The sequence below is a fragment of the Pleurodeles waltl genome, chromosome 8, assembly GCF_031143425.1.
Source record: "Pleurodeles waltl isolate 20211129_DDA chromosome 8, aPleWal1.hap1.20221129, whole genome shotgun sequence".
NCBI lineage: Eukaryota > Metazoa > Chordata > Amphibia > Caudata > Salamandridae > Pleurodeles > Pleurodeles waltl.
This window is the reverse complement of record NC_090447.1, coordinates 321856002-321868300: the sequence shown is the minus strand read 5'-3', so window position 1 is coordinate 321868300 and position 12299 is coordinate 321856002. Positions and strand designations below refer to the sequence as shown.

General features: G+C 42.3%; 1 long non-coding RNA gene across 1 annotated transcript; it reads right to left on the bottom strand.

The window, feature by feature from the left end:
* Positions 1-269: 269 nt before the first annotated feature.
* Positions 270-9435, bottom strand: LOC138249088 (uncharacterized). Its single transcript, XR_011194708.1, has 3 exons — positions 9242-9435; positions 8203-8320; positions 270-1247 (listed from the first exon to the last, which is right to left on the bottom strand). It is a non-coding gene; the product is annotated as an uncharacterized lncRNA (long non-coding RNA).
* Between the last annotated feature and the right edge of the window lie 2864 nt (positions 9436-12299).

Here is a 12299-nt window from a genome sequence, read left to right as displayed (position 1 = left end):
CATAACCCTTTACTCGTTACTTAACTAGTTCCCTACGGAATCTAACCATCAAGCTGCTACCAAAAAATGATAGCGCACCTTGTCCTTAGTAAGTAAACTTACAAGGGGATGCATATAGGTTGATGAATCTTTTGGATCGCATAGGGTATCCTAAGCAAGTATAGCGAGTAAAAGACAGTATCAACAAATCAATCCCATCAACTTAAAATACCATGAACTAATCTAATTAGAAAAACCACCCTCACTCACATGAAAGTTAGCTTGTTTTATTCCCTATTAGTTACAATTCTAATCATAAACCTTTATTCAACAATATCATGATTTCCAAACGTTATTAGCAACATAAGCAATGAATTCTCAGCACTTTATTAATATTCAACCAACGTTAAACAAAGCATAGCAATTCATGAGCAATTGAATAATTCAGCAATATAGGTTAGTCAGTCTAAGTCACCCTAAGTCACCCTTGTCAGCCTACCTATCTCCAAATTAGCATCAGCCGTGGGTCTTCATGCTAAAACACTTTAGTCAAAAATCATTAATTTGGAAAAATCTATCTAGAAGAGAAAAACATTTAAAACAGCGCAGTTGGTACCTAGAAAGAAAAAGCATTCATTAGTCAGTCAGGTCATAGCTACCTATCCAAGATAGATCAGCAACGAGTCAGACTCCGTCCCCAGGTCATCAGTCATCAACAAGACTCGGGCTCAAAGGAAGCAAGCCCAAGTTTCAGCACTTCGGACAGCATCTCCTGACGTCACCAACTTTCCCCTCTCCGTTCTGATTTTTCCTCTCATGTCATGACTTTTTATTAGGGTCTCTCAGTCCGTCCCACAATTTGCCCATTGGTCAACCTTATCAGGGGTTATGACTCTAACCTATAACTTTTGTTTACCACTTGTCTATGTTATTTTGAGAGTCAAGTTCAATTAACATGATTGGTCCTCTTGCCGATGAGTACATCATCCGGTTTCTTCGGGTAACAAAATTGTTTCTCCCAACTCTTAGTCTGTAGCTCTATTGTTCGAGTCCTGGGAAAGTACATTTAGCCTACTCTACACATAATTGTATCAATTTGTTCTGATCGTCTCCTGTCCGCTGGTGAGTTTGCAGATTTTTCTAGCAGTGTTTCATGGTGAACTCTGTACAGTTCAAGGTCTCTTTTCTCCAGTTCCAGTCTGCGGCAGCTCATCGCGTCTCCATGTTTAAGCTAGCAAGGCCCAATGCTGATTAGTCCTCTGGTATAGCTAATTTAAGGATATAAAACATCATTAGATAAATTTATATCTCTCATTATAACACATTAGTACAATTATTAAACATTTCACATTATTTTAGTACTGTTAACACAGATTGTGAACACTCCCCATGGGCACATTTTGCACATTACACGTTATTTTCAATTACTGTTAATCAAATGTCAAATTTTCTCATTAGTTATTATGCGCAACTCATTAGCAGATTCTCATATTAGCATATCTGCTGCAACACTTCCAACCAATTGTCTCTAATATTAGGTCTCAGTTTTGTGCACAGATCATTTACTTCAAGACAATCATGCTCAATGTCTTCTAATTTTTCGATTTCAACATTTTCTTTCGGGAGTAAGGTTGCCGGGCTAAGCACTGTACATCTTTTCAATTACACGTTAGGTGACCCTAGGATACTCGTCTCATAGTGCGTCAATCTGGCACCTGTCAAGTCCTGTGTCTTGGTCCTTGTAAGTAAAACTTCAATGGAGTGAGGGACCATAATTGTCAAAGGATGTCCCATCACAATACCTTCACACTGTGCAAGGCTCTGTCCAACCACTGCAACTGCACACAGACAGCCTGGTAAAGCTGCTGCAACTGGGTCCAAAGTAGCTGAAAAATATGCTACTGGGTGGTTTACACCTCCATGGACCTGCGTTAAGACACACAAAGAACATGCATCACACTCATGACAAAACAACATGAAGGACTTAGTGTAGTCAGGAATACCCAAAGCCGGGGTTTTGCACGGACTCTTTCTCAAATCAGAAAACGCTTTCATGCAAGCCTGATCTAACACTAGTGATTGGTAACCTCTTTGTGAGTCAGCTTCTGCAAGGGCTTGGAAATGACTGAAAAATTAGGAATCCATTGGCGACAGTAGCCTACCATCCCTAACAACATCCTGACATCTCTCTGGGTGGCTGGGGGATTCATCTGCAATATGGCTGTGACCCTTTCTCTGGATATTTTCCTTGTCCCTTTCTCAATCTGGTGACCCAAGTATTTCACTTCTTTCTGACAGTATTGCAATTTAAGTGGGGACACTTTATGACCATTCTCTCCCAAATGGTTCAATAAGAGAATCATGTCATACTTGCACTCTTCCTTCATTTTGGATGCAGTCAACAAGTTATCAATGTACTGTACCAATGTTGATTGGAAAGGCAATTCCAATTAATCCAGATTCTTTTTCAAGATAGGATTGAAACCCTTGAGGAATTCTACACCAACAGTAAACTCAATTCAATAATTTGAAACAAAAGTGAAACTCACTATCCTCATGAAGAGGCACAGAAAAGAAGGCTTGTGACAAGTCTATGATGGTGAACCATTCAGAATTACATGGAATCTTAAACAGATCCATGGTTGGATTAGGCACCACGGGGCAACATTTGATCACAATGTCATTTATTTTTCTCAAGTCCTTGACAATTTGAACTTTCCCACAGGGCTTTTTCAGTCCCATTATGGGTGAGTCACATGGGCTGCTCAACACTTCTTTCAAGACCCCTTGGTTTACAAATTCTGCAATTATGTGAGCAGCCTCCATTAAGGATATCATGTGGCATGTGATACTGGGTAATCTGAGGAAAAATTGCGTCCGGCTTTACATGAACTTTAACCGGCTCAACTCCCTTTATCAGGCCAATCTCTTTCCCTGTCAAATCCCACACTCTTTCTTTAACCGTTCCCTGTAAATCAGGAGGAAGCTCCTTCACTGTGAATACTGGAAATAAATTAATCAGGGGGTACTCTTCATTTGTTGCCTCACGCTTGATCTCTGGAGCTGGGTCACCCTCATCATCACTGTTCATCTGTATCTCGATTCCGTCATTGGAACAAGTAATCAAGCACCTGGTTTTGCACAGCAAGTTTCTACCCAGTAGGGATACCGGACTTGAGTCACAGACTACGAATTTGTGCAATCCTTCAAAGTTGACAATTTTAACCTGAACTGGTTCTATAATTGGGTTGGTCAAATACTGATTCGCTACTCCTACAATCTGGACTGTCTTTCCTGAAAGTGGCAAATTCAGAACTTCTGCAGTTCTCACTGTAGAGTGTGTAGCTCCTGTGTCAGCCAAGAATGAAACCTTGTGACGCTTTACCTTTTCCTTCACATATGGGCCTTTCTGATCTACTTCTAAAGAAGCTGCGAGCACACATTCCTCTTCATCCGAAGTCTCGCTCACCCAGTCATCGTTTATTCTTTTGTTAAACTTCTGACCTATTGAGGAAGCATCACCTGCTGCTGTTCCACTGGGACTTGAGGTATTTGAATTTGCTGTCTAGGTACCATTTGAACCTGCTGTTGCATTGGCTGCAACTGTGTCATCTGTACACGTGGCATTTGAACCTGCTGCATGGGAAGGAAATTTTGCACTTGATTCGCGTTATTATGAAAATTTGGATTATGACCTCTCGTTCTCGGTCCTCTCATGTTTTGGGAAGAATTGATGTCACTTGTTTGCTGAACAATACCTTCCTGTACCATCATCAGACACTCCTGTTTCAAATGTTCGACCGCTCCGCAAGAGTGACAAGGCAACAATCTCTTCATTCCCTGCAGACCATTCTGAACCACCACAGTACCCAAATCCGGACTACAGTTTACATTACCTCCGCGACCCCTACCTCTCATCTGATTTTGAAATACCACATTTCCCTGCTGCTGCTGCAGTTTCCCTGCATCCCTGTTTGTTCCGCTTTAATCTGCATCACCATCGCCTTTTCTTTCAGCTTTCTCTGCTTCAACTCAATCTGTCCCTACAGTACTTTTCATACTGCAATACCTCATCAATTGGCTTGCTTGCCAGCAAATCAAATGACTCTTAGTGATCTGGCTAATATCAGGTCTCAATCCTTCCACAAATCTGAACACAAAATGAATCATGTCTTTCGGCTCAATTGTCTATATACCACTGTAATGCTTAAACATCTGCAACAATCTCTCATAATATGCATGTATTGACTCTTTTGCTTCCTGAGCTGTCCTGTCTATTCTCTGCCAGTCAATATTTTGGGGCGAAATCCTCGTTTTAAAAAATTCAATCACTTTGTAATAATATTTAATTACCTCAGGAGATGGCCCACCTGGAGCCTGATCTCTCTCTGGTTCTTTTATCGGCCAATCTATACTCCTCTTTCACTCCATCCATAAATCAGCTGGAACAACTATCTCTAATAGAGTGTGCAAGTCTTCCCACAGGCATTTTGCAAGTTTCACAAACCTGTCTGTCTGCTGATACCATTCTACTGGTTTCTCTCTCAACCTGGGATAATCATTTGTGAAGGACAGAATGTCACTTCTGCTCCAAAGGACAGGGACAAAATTCCTTCCTGGAATCTCTCTCATTGGTAAAAGTTTCACGTATCCTTACCCTGCTGCACATTTGCAGTAAACTCAGCAGAATCCCTTTTCCTTTTATCACTCTTCTTTACCCATCTGCCTTCCCATTTGTCTAATGCTTCCCATGTCTGGGCACTTTGGAATAACTCCCTAAGGTGGGCCTTCATTCCTGCAGATCTCATGTACTCAAAGTCTTTTGTGTCAAAATCTAACCTGTAACTCCTTTTCAAATGTTTTGTTTTCTCTATTTCTATGCCGTACTTCTCTGCCAGGTCTGCTAGTCTTTGATGTACATTGCTCACTTCCCTCATAATTTTCGTGCACAGATATCGAAATTCTGCTTCTGTGTAGGATTCTAGTCTGTTCACACCCATAGTTCCTTCAGTGAGCTCATCCGCTTCCATTCATAGTCTTGTATAGTTCAAGTGCTCCTCTCCTCTAGGAGCATTCTGCAGGGTATTCAGCTCATCTAACCATTCAGTCAATTGCTGGGCAGTCAAACCCTGCCACGGAATGTTGTTGGCCTGGGCATGTGGCATTGGTTGCACAACTTCCTCTGGAGACGCAATCATTTCAATCTCTGACTAACTTTCGACCCTATCACAGTATCTGGAGGAACTCCGAATGGACTAAAGTCTAGCAATTATCTCAATTCATCAAAGGTCTGTCCCATAGGTGAGGCTACGCGAGTATTCTCATTAAGCCCTCCTCTCATTGAATTTTGACTCTGGACTCAGTGTCCACTTGCACTGTTATTCTCTTGGGCGAACAAAAGTACAATTGGACCAATGGTGACAGGCCCAAATATAGCATCTGGGCTTGGTCTAACACTCAAGTTCTGTGGGTGCATAATTCCTAATTCTGGCTCATCAGTACAGGCCTATCTGTCTGTGTCCCTATTATCAGAGTGTACTTTGGCATTACCTGGGGTTGCACTTGAGGCAGTAAAAGTGGGGTTTGCTCTGTCTGAACCAATATCGGTTTTGGGAAAACCTGTCCTGTTGGCACTATTAAGCTTGTGGCAGTTTCCACAATAGGTACATCAGGGTAAATTATCTGGACATTCGGCTGTGGCACCTGCTTTTGTGCTACTGGAGTAACAAGGTGCAATAAGACTGCTCTGCATCAGCCTTGGTGTCATGCTAGAATTAATCTGCATTGGACTCATTGTCAGGTTAACCTGTGTTGGTACTGAAGGATTTACACTAGTGCTCGGACCACTCTCTTGTGCTGCATATGGTGGGGGACAATTTCTCAATAGCTGCAAGATAAATTTATCATCGTCTAACTCTTCCTCAAGTGTGAGGGATCCTCTAAACTCCTTTGATCTCAGCTCCCTACTCTTGAAAGGGCTTTTGTTTCTCTTTTTAGTAGCTTTTCTTCCTTCTCTCTCGCTGTCCTGCATTATCGCAGGAAACAATTTAATTAAACCTCTGATCACTGTACCATCTAGCCTCCACTAGTGTCTTTTTGGCCCTTCTCATTCTCCTCTAAAATTTCTGTTGCTGTTAATGTCTAGCTACTAATTCCCAGATTGTTAATGCCTCGAACTGGGCCGGTCTCGGAGGGGGTTCCAGATCATACAGCACCCTCCTCAGATTCTCTAAACTCCTCAAATTAAATGTTCCAAGGGCAGGAAATGCTAAACTCCAATCTTTCTATGTCATTTTGCCCAATTGTTTGAGCCAAAGACATGGTGCAGCACCCTTTTCTCTGATTACAATGTAAGCGAGTGTACCTTCTGGCAGTGCAATGTCCCCTATTCTCATTGTAATGTGCGTATCTCTCTTTAAAGCACTCTTTAAGGCTTTGAAAATGTTCATTTTTGCGACCTTTATGTTTTTCTATATCAAATCAAGAAGTCCCAGAATCCTCTTCACCAACCTTCTCAACCAATTGCTCTTCACAGTCTTCTGCCAATCTGTTTGCAACCCTTCTCACTAACCAACCTATCCCAGCGCGGCTCCAATGACATCACACTCACACGTACTGCAGCTGACAAAGTTTTGTGAGTTGTCCTCCCAAACTCAAATTCACATGAAACTAATGCAAAATTATTGAGAGCACTAAACAAAATCAAAACCCAATTTGTCTGTCTACTATAGGTAAGGTAACACAATTGCTTCAGAAACCTTACGGATTTTTCACTGATGACATTTTGCTCTAGCAGCTATCAGTTTCCATGATTTGCAAGCTAAATTCGACCCGCAAACTTTACTCTCAACTGATCAGTGGGTCTGTCCTGGTCCAGATCTCAGTGGAAAAAGTCTTCCACTCACTTTGACACACACTCTGACTTGTCGACCACACCTGATCAACCTATTAAACCAGACAAATTACAACAAAAGTGTCTCATACACTTTTCATTATATTCCAGAGTCTTAGACCACGCAGGGTCCGTATACAAACAACCATGTTGACAATTTTTTAGCACAAAGTGGCACACACATGTGAAGTTCAATGACTTCCCTACACTCACCCTTAAGAGCATGCACACTCTTCTACAAGTTCATTTGGAGTATGCAAACTCCGTACACCCTCACAAACTTCACAATTCTCCTGTGATTTGCATAAGCTGTGCAAACGTAAAACCTATTTCATTCACACTGTCACTAGATTGCTGAGAACATCCTCAAACCATCATTGGCAAGCTCCAAGGTTCTGGGAAAGTCATTTGAACTACTAAGGGGCACATTTTCTCCTTACTTTGTATCATCGAATCTGAAAAATCCAAAACATCACCAATTTCACCCAATCTACGAATTACTTTGCTCTTTGTAGGATATTAACCCTTACCCCACGACCATCTCTGAAGACACCTGTTATTTCTCATTTACAATCTCTGGGACCAAAAACTCTACTACCTATCTCTGTATTGTATGATGGGCTCTTAAGGAGACAAAGCATATACCGGGCCTCTATGATGGGCTCTTAAGGAGACAAACCATCAATCTCTGCTACCATCTTGTTAGCGCATCAGACCTTATTAAGTAAACTTACAAGGAGATGCGTACAGGCCGATGGACCTTTTGACTGCGCTTTGAGTAGTTCCCACCATGTAACCCCGTACCAGTACAAATCAATATCAACAACAATCAGTGACATCAATAATCAAAAGAAGTCAGTAATTTCCACACCTTGCGGCCATGAATAACCACACCTTTATGTAAAAGTTAGAATGTTTATTTCCTTATATTAACAATGCTAATGTCACGTAACTTAGTCTCAAAATCAAATGATAAGTATACAGAAACAACACTGGATGACCAAAGCGCCTAAAGTGTCGCAATCTAATCAAAGCTTGAGCCACTACGCATTCTAAGGTTACAGTACATATTAATAGCACAAATAACTGCACAAACAAAATGATATACATTTAGATTCAGCAAAGAAAAGACATCAACTGTTATTTCATGTAACGAACATCATCAGTGAAAACCCTAACTAACATCAAATTAGAATAGCATGTTTGGACTTCATGCAAAAGCAATTTAGTCACACAAAATTAGAAAATATCTAGTTCTGCCTCTATCGAAACTAGTTGGTAACTAGGGACAAAAGCAAATAGACATAACAATCATTAACATTGTCTTATACTTGGCCTCAGTATGGTTCAGCAAGCTGAGACAGTCTTCGTCAATTGGACATCAGTTCGGTCAGCTAGGCATCAGGATTCAGCATTAAAGCTCAGAAAAAGCAGTCTCTTCATGCAGTCCTGAAAGAATAATCAGAAAATGGGCTAAACTCTCAAGAAGAATGGGGAGAAAGACACATCTCCTCTTGGTGCAGTCCGGCTAAGTTAGATTTCCTAAAACTGCTTCCCACGTCCTTATTGGACAAAGGATTGCATGTTTGCATTTAGTCCAATGAAATTAAAACCCCAATCTACAAGTTTCACCAGTACACGGTTCACATGTTGATGATTGGCTCCTTTTTCCATAGTCTGGCTTGTCAGGTATCAATACTGTTGCAGCATATACTCCAGTTAGTGCGTCCATTGTCTTCTCCCGGGAAGATCATTCTTATACATACTACATCATACAATGTATCTCTAGCTAGTACAGCATCTTCTATCAAGCAGTTCTCATGAGAGATAATTTCTGCTACGAGCACTTGGTCAGCACAGTGGAAAATCGCAATTTAATTCTCTAAGCAGCCATTTTATAAGTCGCCTAAGAAAAGTAGCTTGACATGAGGTTGTCCAACTATGCCAAAGACCTTGCTAAGTTAAGGCCTACGATTAATAAGGCTAATACATGATACATAATCTTTAGTATGACATGTTACTACATTAATAAAACAAAAGCTCAACATTTCATATTAATAAGCTATTAATAAGTACACTTTGTGAACATTGACTGCCACTCCGGTGGGCGCAACTTTCAAATGCGTGCATTATGTTTCTCTAAGTTAATTAATCTTCTATGCAAATTCAACACCCAGAATACATGGATATTCATTAGTAAAATTCAGCGTTAACATGTGAGAACTTCAAGTGAAATGAATTATTCAACGATTGGGGAATCTATGTCTTGTACCACATCTAAATAAGGGCCACATTGAGATGCACACGTTCATCAAGGAAACCATGAAGACAGAACGTTGTGACCCAGAAACACATGGCGCTAGACCTTACTGTTTTTATCAGGCAGCGAGCTACATTCCTTCCTTTTCAGCACCGTGTCCTTATTTATGTTCGGTTTCTGGGGCAGCCAGATAAGCAAAACACTTGGAAATCCAGCCCTTCCCAGCCTTTCATGTCTATTACCGGACACATGCTCAGTTTTTAACGAACAGATATTTTCCTCATCTTTCATTTAGTCCACGTGGACTCTGCCTCTCTTCCAGTCTTAGTAATTGGCTAGGCTGTATGACACATTCCATAGGAATGCTGCTCATGGATCATTTTCAAGTCAGAGCGCTGGAATAATGTCCTGGGGTCTGAGATTGCTCTTTTTTTAACAGTATGACAGTTGCACTGGCGGTAGCTGAAAATCCTGTACTTGTAAATGAACGCAGGTCAGTAAATCCAGAAAAAACACCTGCAATTAAAAGTGATTTGAAAGAAAGGATATGTCAACTCACATTATAAACGATTCATATAAAGCACGATACGAACAATGTTATAAACCACAGGCAAGAGGAGTTTAGTTGGTGGAACCTTGAGCGCCTTGAGACCCTATGGGTGATTATCCACGCTTTAGTAATCCGTGCTTGATTGATTGATTGATTGAATTTACATCTGTATACAACTCTGAAAGTAGTGTGTAAATATATGGGCGGGTCTGCGGGTTTGGTGAGGGTTGAGGGAGTAGGATGGGGGCGAGGAAGAGTGAGGTGTTTTTCCTGCGGGGTCAGCATTTTATGCTTCCCCTTGTGGGACTAAAAAAAACTCAGAACGAGGTTTTGATGCCCGGAATAACCGAAAAAAACAGATACGGCCATCCAACACCTGTTAAACCGCGTGTGGAAAAACGCTATCAACTCTGAATAAAGCAGAGTAAAATTCCATGACATAATTTCGCTCCATATAACTCGGAATCGGACTCTATATCTTTACTGATCCCACAGTTTAAAATAAGCATTGGCAAAGCCATTAGGTCTCGCCTTTGCAAGAGTTTTTATTTTTGTTTTCTTTGTTCTACTGTAGTTGTGTGGGTATTAAGTGTATATTGTTTGTGGTAATCCAATCGTTTTTAATGTTTTGCTGATGATTTGATGTATTTTGTGAGTTTGTAAATAAAATGTGTTTTAAAGGGCTGTTGTAATCATATTAACTTTAGCATGGTGCTGCTGGTCAGGATGGAGGTGCATTAGCGGAGTTGTGCGTGTGGCGGGAGTGAGGGCGTGGGGAGGATGGTGTTAGCACTAGACTAGCAGGAGTGTTAAGGGTCAAGATTGAGGCGCATCACTGAGGAGTGCCTCGGCCCCATTACTGGAACATCGGATACGTCCGGCAGTGTTTAAAATCGCATGTGGCTTTCGTGGACAGTGTTTCACATAATTCTCAGTGTTGGAAATACTGCTGAGAGTATGTTTGGAAACACTTTGAAAGTACTCCACTCTCTGCCCAGTGTAAAATATGGGAGCTATAGGAAGATACAGAGCAGCTGACAAAGTTATGCATTGGTCCCAGCATCAGCATAACAGAAGTTCTGCTGTGCCCTAGGCACCGCACCAACCCCTTCAGACCATGCACGCAATCTCGGATTCATCCTGGACCCCCTCCTCACCATGACCAAGCAAGTCAACGCTGTCTCGTCTTCCTGCTTCCACACCCTTCGCATGCTCTGAAAAATCTTCCGCTGGATCCCCGATGAAACTAGAAAAACTGTTACCCACGCCCTCGTCACAAGCCGCCTGGACTACGGAAACACCCTATACGCAGGAACCACAGCAAAGCTACAGAATCGTCTTCAGCACATACAGAACGCCTCCGCACGCCTCATCCTCGACATACCGCGCCACAGCCACATATCCGCCCACCTGAAACGCCTGCACTGGCTCCCCGTCAACAAAAGGATCACCTTCAGGCTCCTCACCCACGCACACAAAGCCCTCCACAAAAAGGGCCCTGAATAACTCAACAGACGCCTCTCGTTCTACACGCCCACCCGTCAGCTTCGCTCAGCCAGCCTCGCTCTCGCCACCATCCCTCGTATCCGCAGAACCACCGCTGGAGGTAGATCCTTCTCCTACCTGGCACCCAAGACATGGAACTCCCTTCCCGTTCACCTAAGAACTACCCAGGACCACCTCGCCTTCAGGAGGCGCCTCAAGACTTGGCTCTTTGAGCAGCAGTAATCCCCCCCCCCAGCGCCTTGAGACCCTCACGGGTGAGTAGCGTGCTCTGTAAATGCCTTGATTGATTGATTCATTGAGATCGAGGTAGATGAACAGAGAGAGCTCAGTGCTGGAGCACCTACTAAAGCATTGAGGCTGCACATTAGGATGTAGGTCAAGGGTAGAGTACCTTGCAGGGCTGATTTAGGAGTCCAGTACATATGAAGTCAGATTGCTTAAGACAATAACATATAACCTGAATGTTTGCAGTTGGAAGCAGTATGCACTGGATAATCAATCGCAGTTCAACTAGTAGGGCTGTTACATATAGGAAGTGAAGTGCATTGAAGGATGCATGGTCCATAAACTAGACACAAATGGGACTGCAGGCCAGCGTTGAAGCACACTCAGCGAGCGTTGTGTGGTCATTCAACCACACTGTAGAACAGAAATGATGGGCACTGACAGGGCTGTTAAGTCTCTAAAATCTAAAATGGTAGGTGTGACTTCAGGCCAGTACTTAATTTGTAAATGAAAAGGTGCCGGTGCTCAAAGCTCTCCTCTGAAACAATTAAATGTGTGTACACAGAATACCAAGGCAGAGTAACCCTGAAGACCTCTCCGGCTTCTTTAATCTATTTACAGACACACCCTGCCCCTCCAGCTCACTCTCACAGCTTTCTGCTTTCCAACTTTGTGAAGTTTTTTTCGTTTTTCTCTTCCTCCGTCTTTCCTATATGTGCCTTTTGTTACAAGAGCTCACAGCAAATGCTTGAGGCAGAAGCATAAGCCCCGGCCCACAAATATAAGTGCCGGTGCTCAGCCCCGGAAACAACAAGCACACATGAAGCACTGCTTCAGGCCAAGTTTGAGATGCATTGGCAGGGCTTCTGAGCTTTCTGAACTACAGT